Genomic DNA, 10,394 nt, shown 5'->3' on the forward strand with positions numbered 1-10,394 from the left:
GAGTCGGGGTCGGAGTCCATACAAGGGAAATTGAGGATTCGGAGTCGGAATCGCAGGTTTGGCTTACCAACTCCACAGGCCATGGAGAATGAAGCTCCCTCTCATGACTACCACTTTAGGCCACGTTACACAGCAGGCACAATGCAGTCAGGTTGGTAACATTCGCCTTCATTCACCAAAACCAGACTCATCCATCAGACTCCAGATAGAAGTGTTATCCGTCACTGCACAGAACACATTTCCTTCAGAGTCCAGTGGTGGAGACTTTATACCGCTCCATCGACGCTAGTTATTGTGCTTGGTGATATACGACCGCAGCTGCTCGGCCATGCAGCTGCCGGCAGGCGCAGTGTATGTGCTGATGTTACCAGAGGAGGTCTGGATTCTGCAGTTATGGGGTCAGGCATTGAAGAGCTGAAGGTTATACACTGGGTGCTAATGGGGCCAGAGGTTATACACTGGGGGCGAGTTGACTGAAGGAAAAACCTGAATTCAATGGCACGTGTCCTAATACATTTGTACATATAGTGTATTACTGTTCTAAGTTTCCCAAATACATCATCAATATCAGATGGGTGCAACATCTGGCACCCCAGACGATCATCTGTTCCTGGTACTGGCATGATATGCTCCTCATGTGCTCACATCTATTACTATTCATTCCAATAGGGGCTAATGTGCAGTACCCAGTCACAGCCACTATACAGTTGACATTGCTGTGCTGTTGCGCTCTGCAACTAAGCAAATCCTGAGCACATCCGACTGGCCCGGAGAGCAGTTGATTGCTGGAAGTGGCGGGTGCCGCACCCTCACCGATCTGGTATTCAACCTAAAGGTAAACCATAAATAGAACAGTACTGGATAACCCTTTTAATTATTTTCTGATATTAGGAGACAGTGGCATAACCCCCTCCCCCCCTCCCCCAACCCAGCAGTCTAATAGTCTCCTTCACAGCGCTACAGGATGTCTGTAATAGTCTAGAAGCCTTTACAGCCCTCCAAAAATCCATGTAGACTAAATCATGAAGGAGGGAGAAAGGAGATGAAGCTGCAGTGTAATATCATGCTAGGAAAGGGAAGAGGAAGCAGAGTTATCCAATTGGCTCATAAACCATAGAAAAGCTCTTTTGTTATGCTGCCTAGGTAGATCAGAGATGGGACAATGAATGGGAACTTAAGTTTTCAAGTTTTATCTATAATTTTTAGTTTAATTTTAGTTAGCTCATTGCACTTTTTTACCATCCTTGCAGAATCTTGGTATCGGGGATAGAGATGAGCGGATCCATGAAAGTTCTGGTTCGCTGGGTTCAGCCGTACTTTAGATGAAGTTCAGTTTGGGACCTGAACTTGATCCCGGAGCCCAAACCCTATATGTCATGATCCAGGTCTATATTGGTCACTGTGGTTTAATTATTTCATCCAGTTTCCGGCCTAGTCATGTCAGGGGTTAATTCCTCCCTGCCTCACTCCGGTTTCCGAGACACTATATTCTGGTGCAGCACCTCTGGTTCAGTGCCAGTTATAGTTTATGCTCTGCAGCGTGTGTTACTGGCTCTGGTGAGTTACCTGATTTGTCCTGCCTCCCAGCTACCTTGTTCTGACCTGTACTCTCCTCGTTCATCCATCTGTCCCTGTCCCTGACTACCCGCACCTGTCTATTGTGTACCCTTCCCTGTCTGTCTTATCCCAGTCCCAACCTGTTTGTCCTTCTCCCTTGTTTGTATTTGGACTTCCCGGCATCTGACCTGTATCCTTGTTCCTAACTCTGGCTCCATCTCTCCCCTCTGTTGCATACGTGACTTCCCAGCTTCCGACCCTCGGCTATCACTTAACCACGATTTGATTATCTCTGTGTTATGGACGTGACCTCCTGCTGCTGACCTGGTTTACTGAATACTCCACTGCCCTCTGGTAGTTTGTCTGCTAAATGCACGCTGAAGCTACACTTCTCGTAGCTTCAGCATCTCCCTTAGTACAGTTTGACACTGTGATTGGCAGGTTGGCTTTCCGACCACATACAGCAAGCCATAGACAGAGTATTTCTGGGGGGGAGGATTGGCTTTTTTTGGGGGGGTGAGGGGACCCTGATGTCTGATCGATGTCTTATCGAGATGTCTGATCGAGTGGTTAGCATTAGGGATGATCGAATACCTCAAATATTCGGCTACACCCATATTCGTCGAATAGGTCGCCGCTATTCGACTATTTGCAAATATTCGATGCACAATGTAACTATGGGAAACCCGAATAGTTGCCAAATAGCAACTATTTGGGCTTCCCATAGACTTACATTGCGCATCGAATATTCGCATAGCGGCGACCTATTCGTCGAATATCCGCGAAGCCGAATATTGTCGAATATTTGTTATATTCGATCATCCCTAGATGCAACACCTGATCTCGGAGACTGATTTTTTTTGAAAAGTCCTTCTCATCTCTAATCGGGGAGGATAACGAACTACCTGAATACTCAGTCTTTGTGCAGGTGCCCGAGATAACCTGAAAAGACCAAAGCACAAGAAATGAAAGGCTTGCACCAACAGTGGGAATCAGCTGTCAAAAAAAGGGTGCAGACCCTGGCCGTGGAGCCGGGCCGAATGACCAACAATTTAGACATGTCGGACACATAGTATCTTGCATATAAGAAATACAAAATACTACAAAGTTAGAAACGAAACTGTAACATGAAATGCAGAAAGCACAAAGCTGGTACAATACTCTGTTCAGGGACTTTTAAGGTCCTCAATCCTCAGGCACTAAAGGGTCACTATTAAGAGAGGCAAACAAGGGGTGTGAAAAAGTTGCCTCAGCTCCGAAAGCCATAGAAGCCCGGCTGGTGAATGGGTGATACACAATCAGGTAGAATTTATAAGGTGTCTAGTGAAAAGCTTCCCCGAGATTCTTGGGATTGGGGAGCAGGAGAGCTCCTGGCAGGAGGTGATGGAAAACAGTCGTTCAACTCAACAAGGACTGAGGCGTACGCTTCCCCGAACCCCAAGAGACAAATAACTCAGCACCAAGGTGAGAAACCAGACAGCAATAAAGTCACACCAGGCCTAAATCCCCTCAGACAGGGTATTTCCTTGCAACATAATACCCTGCCTGGGTAAATCTTTTCTGCAGACGGGCATCATCTTCTGCAGAAATTCTTATAAGCAGCTTTCATCTTAAGAGTCCTATGGGGGTCTCTGTGTATGTGATATATGTACAGACCAGTCCTGAGAGTTCTACACACCGTGTCATGTTCCATGCACAGGATCAATGGAAATGTAGACAACAAACTCAAGAAAGCAAAGCATTCATGTGGAAATGTTCAGCTGTATTGTTCTGTACCTCAAATGTTCCGTATTATAGTAGTTATATTCTTGTACATAGGGGCAGTATTATAAGTTATATTCTTGTACAGGGGGAAGTATTATAGTAGTTATATTCTTGTACATAGGGCAGTATTATAGTAGTTATATTCTTGTACATAGGGGCAGTATTATAGTAGTTATATTATTGTACATAAGAGCAGTATTATAGTAGTTATATTCTTGTACATAGGGAGCAGTATTATAGTAGTTATATTCTTGTACATAGGGGCAATATTATAAGTTATATTCTTGTACAGGGGGAAGTATTATAGTAGTTATATTCTTGTACATAGGGCAGTATTATAGAAGTTATATTCTTGTAAATAGGGGCAGTATTATAGTAGTTATATTATTGTACATAGGAGCAGTATTATAGTAGTTATATTCTTGTACATAGGGAGCAGTATTATAGTAGTTATATTCTTGTACATAGGGGGCAGTATTATAGTAGTTATATTCTTGTACATAGGGGCAGTATTATAAGTTATATTCTTGTACATGGGGAAGTATTATAGTAGTTATATTCTTGTACATAGAGGCAGTATTATAGTAGTTATATTCTTGTACATAGGGGCAGTATTATAGTAGTTATATTCTTGTACATAGGGGGCAGTATTATAGTAGTTATATTCTTGTACATAGGAGGCAGTATTATAGTAGTTATATTCTTGTACATAGGAGCAGTATTATAGTAGTTATATTCTTGCTTATAGGAGCAGTATTATAGTAGTTATATTCTTGTACATAGAGGCAGTATTATAGTAGTTATATTCTTGTACATAGGGGGCAGTATTATAGTAGTTATATTCTTGTACATAGGGGGTAGTATTATAGTAGTTATATTCTTGTACATAGGGAGCAGTATTATAGTAGGTATATTCCTGTTCATAGGAGCAGTATTATAGTAGTTATATTCTTGTACATAGGGAGCAGTATTATAGTAGGTATATTCTTGTACATAGGGGGTAGTATTATAGTAGTTATATTCTTGTACATAGGGAGCAGTATTATAGTAGGTATATTTTTGTACATAGGGTGTAGTATTATAGTAGTTACATTCCTGTACATAGGGGCAGTATTATAGTAGTTATATTCTTGTACATAGGGGCAGTATTATAGCAGTTATATTCTTGTACATAGGCGCAGTATTATAGTAGTTATATTCTTGTACATAGGGGGCAGTATTATAGTAGTTATATTCTTGTACATAGGGGCAGTATTATAGTAGTTATATTCTTGTACATAGGGGCAGTATTATAGTAGTTATATTCTTGTACATAGGGGGCAGTATTATAGTAGTTATATTCTTGTACATAGGGGGCAGTATTATAGTAGTTATATTCTTGTACAAAGGGAGCAGTATTATAGTAGTTATATTCTTGTACATAGGGGGCAGTATTATAGTAGTTATATTCTTGTACATAGGGGGCAGTATTATAGTAGTTATATTCTTGTACATAGGGGGCAGTATTATAGTAGTTATATTCTTGTACATAGGGGGCAGTATTATAGTAGTTATATTCTTGTACATAGGAGCAGTATTATAGTAGTTATATTCTTGTAAATAGGAGCAGTATTATAGTAGTTATGTACTTGTACATAGGAGCAGTATTATAGTAGTTATATTCTTGTACAAAGGAGCAGTATTATAGTAGTTATATTCTTGTACATAAGGGCAGTATTATAGTAGTTATATTCTTGTACATAGAGGGCAGTATTATAGTAGGTATATTCCTGTTCATATATTATTTTTTTGGACAGGATACAGCCAGGCCCCTTTCTGTTGGGCCTTGCACTGTAGAGTGTCTGTCCGTGCATGATACACAGTGGGGTACGGCTTGGCAGCCCGCCTGATCTAATAGTATGGGCGTCACCTAATAGGCTGCGGGTTTGTGACTGTGTTATCTGCATATGTGAACAGCGCTCTATGCAAGCCACTAGTGTGCAGTTTTATCATCTAGCAATCGCCCTCCTCCATTCCATGGAGGTGTGTGTGTGATTTGCTCCTCCTGCACCTGTGACGCTTCCACTTTAGTGGGGGATTAGCTGTATCCTGCTAGAGTACTAGTTTTTGGCCAGGGCGATGTACACACTGCAGCCCATCTTGCTGTAAGTAATACTTAATTTTTGGAGGATATTTTCCTCTTTTTGTTGCTGTGTTTATAGGTATATTCCTGTTCATAGGAGCAGTATTATAGTAGTTATATTCTTGTACATAGGGGCAGTATTATAGTAGTTATATTCTTGTACATAAGGGCAGTATTATAGTAGTTATATTCTTGTACATAGGGGGCAGTATTATAGTAGTTATATTCTTGTATATAAGGGCAGTATTATAGTAGTTATATTCTTGTACATAGGGGGCAGTATTATAGTAGGTATATTCTTGTACATAGGGGCAGTATTATAGTAGTTATATTCTTGTACATAGGGAGCAGTATTATAATAGTTTTATTCTTGTATATAGGGTGTAGTATTATAGTAGTTATATTCTTGTACATAGGAGCAGTATTATAGTAGTTATATTCTTGTACATAGGAGCAGTATTATAGTAGTTATATTCTTGTATATAGGGGCAGTATTATAGTACTTATATTCTTGTACATAGGGACAGTAGTATAGTAGTTATATTCTTGTACATAAGGAGCAGTATTATAGTAGTTATATTCTTGTACATAGGAGCAGTATTATAGTAGTTATATTCTTGTACATAAGGAGCAGTATTATAGTAGTTATATTCTTGTACATAGGGGCAGTATTATAGTAGTTATATTATTGTACATAGAGGCATTATAGTAGTTATATTCTTGTACATAGGAGCAGTATTATAGTAGTTATATTCTTGTACATAAGGAGCAGTATTATAGTAGTTATATTCTTGTACATAGGGACAGTATTATAGTAGTTATATTCTTGTACATAGAGGCATTATAGTAGTTATATTCTTGTACATAAGGGCAGTATTATAGTAGTTAAATTCTTGTACATAGGGTGTAGTATTATAGTAGTTATATTCTTGTACACAGGGGCCAGTATTATAGTAGTTATATTCTTGGACATAGGGGCAGTATTATAGTAGTTATATTCTTGTACATAGGAGCAGTATTATAGTAATTATATTCTTGTACATAGGGTGCAGTATTATAGTAGTTATATTCTTGTACATAGGGGCAGTATTATATTAGTTATATTCTTGTACATATGAGCAGTATTATAGTAATATTCTTGAACATAGGGAGCAGTATTATACTAGTTATATTCTTTTACATAGGGGCAGTATTATAGTAGTTATATTCTTGTACATAGGAGCAGTATTATATTAGTTATATTCTTGTACATAGGGGGCAGTATTTTAGTAGCTATATTCTTGTACATAGGGGGCAGTATTACAGTAGATATATTCCTGTACATAGGGGCAGTATTATAGTAGTTATATTGTTGTACACGGATCTCTCTCGTCATACAGTGTCATAACATTTGAGAGAATTTGGACTGAAAACCCACTCTGCAGTGACCAAACCTCTCATTAGCAGAAGAATCAAAAGGCTACACTCATTTGGTGAGGAGCATGTTGTGTGAACAGAGGAGAAGTGATCCACAGTTGATTTTAATGATGAAAGCAAGTTTAATTTGGGTCTGATAGGTAACATTATGTTCGTTGACAAACTGGGGGAAGATTGAACCCAAAGTGTGTTAAGAAGTCAGTGAGAGGTGGTGGAAGAAGTCTCATGGTTTGGGGAATGTTTTCTGCAGCAGGATTTGGACCTCTCATACAGCTACATGTTAGAATGAATGCAAGCTTGTATCAGAACTTTCTTCATCAACACGTGGTTCCTTACTTGTGTTCATCACTCAATCAACCAGCAATTTTCATGCAGGACAATGACCCTGTCACACAGCAAAACGGGTAAAACAGTTCTTTGAAATAGAAAACAATGAAATGGCCAGATTGTAGTCCTGATCTAAACCTAATAGAAAACCTTTGGATAATCCTTGGTGACAAAGTTATGGCCAAGAAACCCACAACAGTCAAAGAACTGTGGAAAAGACTGGAAGAAGAGTGGGCCAAAATCATACCAGAGCAGTGTGAGAGACTAATGATGTCCTGTGGAGCTGTGGATGCAGATATGCTGAAGTCATTCAAAGCAAAGGCCTGTATACGTCCTAATTATGATTATCATGATTTGGGGAAAATAAAGGTTTTATGTTGCTAAACTTTGGATCTTTTGTAAAACTCTGTTCTAGTGGCATGGTGTACCCCTTAAAGAAATGATCCTACATTGTTCTCTAATTTTGATCTCCAGTTTATTGATGTCAGTTGTGCCTAGTCTTTCTCTTGATGCTAAGCTCCACGTAAAAGGTATTGAAAGCTGGGTTTTGTCTTGTCGATTTCGGGAACCTGATGTCTCTGCTCCTTTCCAGGCTGGTTTGACAACTCTGCTTTATCTCAATTCTTTATATAATGAGACGAGAGATTTAAAAAATAACACAACTTTCTCCACAGACAAAAACAAACTCTTCCGAAAAAAAAAAGGCAAAAAAAACCCTTCTAGACACAATGTTATCTCAGGAAGGACCCAAGGGGAAACCAGGCTCTGCGCAATCAATCATAATTAATTGCTATTTGTCAGGTTATCAGAGTTTGGAGATGTACAAGTCTGGAAAAAAAGTCAAAAATAACCTTGTTAATGGCAAAAGAAAAAACTAAAGCATAAAAATAATATTCTATTATTATATAGACCCAGAATATAGCAAAGATAATCTCGTCGGGGGAGACTGTAGCCCAAGGTAAGGCCAAGAGTCGGCGACTAAACTCCTTTCTTTGTAAGAATGTCTACAAATTATTTTTTGGAGTTCATAACTACGTGAAGCCGTAGGTAGGGAAATTAATTAGAGCCTATTCTATACTAAGCACTTGATGATGGTCAAAAATGAGGTGGTGGCACACCAACGGGGCCAAAAGATGCCCCACAAAGTTAGTTAAAAAACAAGTGCCTAACTATGTAGTACTGGTCCCCCAGTCTTTTAATAGTGACTTTCCCTCGTCTGTGAAGTAGAGTCAGAACAAGAACTTTTTGTTGAGACCAACGGCATTTAAATTGACGTTAACATGGCCAAGCAAGCAGCGGCCCACAAGCTTGAGTTCATCCGGCATAATGTCAAGAGCCTGCTGTAAAGCACATAATTGTAGGACTACATTCTCTGCAGTCTAGATGACGCTTCATTTGGGATGTCACTGGGGATGACACTTTAGGGGGGACTGGGATTACACTTAGGAAGCACTGGGGTTACACTTAGAAGGTGACCAAGATGACACTTAGGGGGGCACTGGAGAGGACCCATAGGGGCACTGGTGATGACACTTAGGACGCACTCAGGAAGCACTAGGGATGAAACTTAGGGGGCACTGGGAATTACACTTAGAAAGCACTGGGGTGACGTTTAGAAGGTGACCAAGATGACACCTAGGGGGGCACTGGAGATGACTTATAGGGGGCACTGGTGATGACACTTAGGAAGCACTCAGGAAGCACTCAGGAAGCACTAGGGATGACACTTAGAGGGCACTGAGGTGACGCTTAGATGATGACCAAGATGACAATTAGGGGTGCACTGGAGATGACACTTATGTTGAGGAGGGCCTTTCCATCAAATACTTAATTAACCTCTTGACATAGGTGATTGTGGGAAGTATGTCTAATGAAATCAATTCGCCTTGCATAAGCCAGTTTTCAGATATAGTGTGTGACACAGCCAAGATGGCCGTCGATGACATCATAGACCCGCCCATCAGTGTCACCATGGGTCTGTCCCAATGACGTCATAGATCCGCCCATCAGCGTCACCATGGCTCCGCCCTGATGATGTCATAGACCCACCCATCAGCATCACCGCAGATCCGCCCCAAAGACGTCATAGACCCGTCCATCAGCGTCACAGATCAGCCCATGGACCAGCCCATTAACCAACCCACTGATCAATGAACACATCTGAGCATGCCCACTGAAAAGCCAACCATGCTCTTTTTCCTAGTTTATTTAAGTCCATGTTTTTATTGGAATAAATCTCTCTTGGTGACATTTACTATGATCAAGAAGAGATTTCACATCTGACTCTGTCCGGTGTTTTAAGCATGCACTTTATCCACACTAATTAGGTCAGGAGTAGGCAACGCATGAACATTTCTAAGTGTTCACCCTAACACTTACAGGGCATTGGAGATGGTGTGGAAACACGGAGGTCAGTGGGTGCTCTCGTCAGCTGACCTGGCTGCCTTTAGAAAAGACCGCATGGACAAGGGCTCATCCCAACTGAACGCCCGAACTCCGTACCCGTGGGCAGAACACTACTCAGACAACACAGAGTGCGGGAACCACAATAACTAGACTTTATTGGATCCCCAACAGTCAAAGGCATAAAACACAAGACCATGCAAACCACACGATGTAACACGCAACAAAGTCTCACTATTCCGCTGGCTCACCAGGGAGTAGACTATTTGTGCCTTCAGAGCTTCCAGGGCCACATACGCCAAACCAGCAGCACCCTACGTTTGGCAGGCAACCATCGAGAATAGGGTAGTGACAAGTGTAGGAAGCTTCACGAGCACAGCAAAGTCTGTAGCCAGGTAACCAAATCATCCCAAAACTGGGTTTCTTCCAGCCGAATCCTAGAATCCTTAGCGGTGCTCCTGCTCAATGTAATCTCAATTTAAGATTTCCTAGCCGAAGCAGAAGTGCCTAGGCTGTGTAATGGACTTCCAACAAGGATCGAAACCCCTAGATTGTAGCCATGTAGCAAAACCTGGTGACTCCAATAGTCTCTTTTTATATCTCCCGGGCACTCATTCCAGGGAATGTAGTCTCACCAGATTGGTGGAATAAGGCTGTGCTCTGATTGGGTGGCATTTCAATCCATATAGGTAATTCTCATCTGAGTTAGGTAGACAGAGAGGCTTGGGGAAGTTACATTAATTTAGCAATCCACATTCTCAGACAACGGGAGGCCCCGACAGTCCTGGGGAAAACAATATCTCAA

This window comes from Anomaloglossus baeobatrachus, chromosome 5, assembly GCF_048569485.1.
Source record: "Anomaloglossus baeobatrachus isolate aAnoBae1 chromosome 5, aAnoBae1.hap1, whole genome shotgun sequence".
Lineage (NCBI taxonomy): Eukaryota > Metazoa > Chordata > Amphibia > Anura > Aromobatidae > Anomaloglossus > Anomaloglossus baeobatrachus.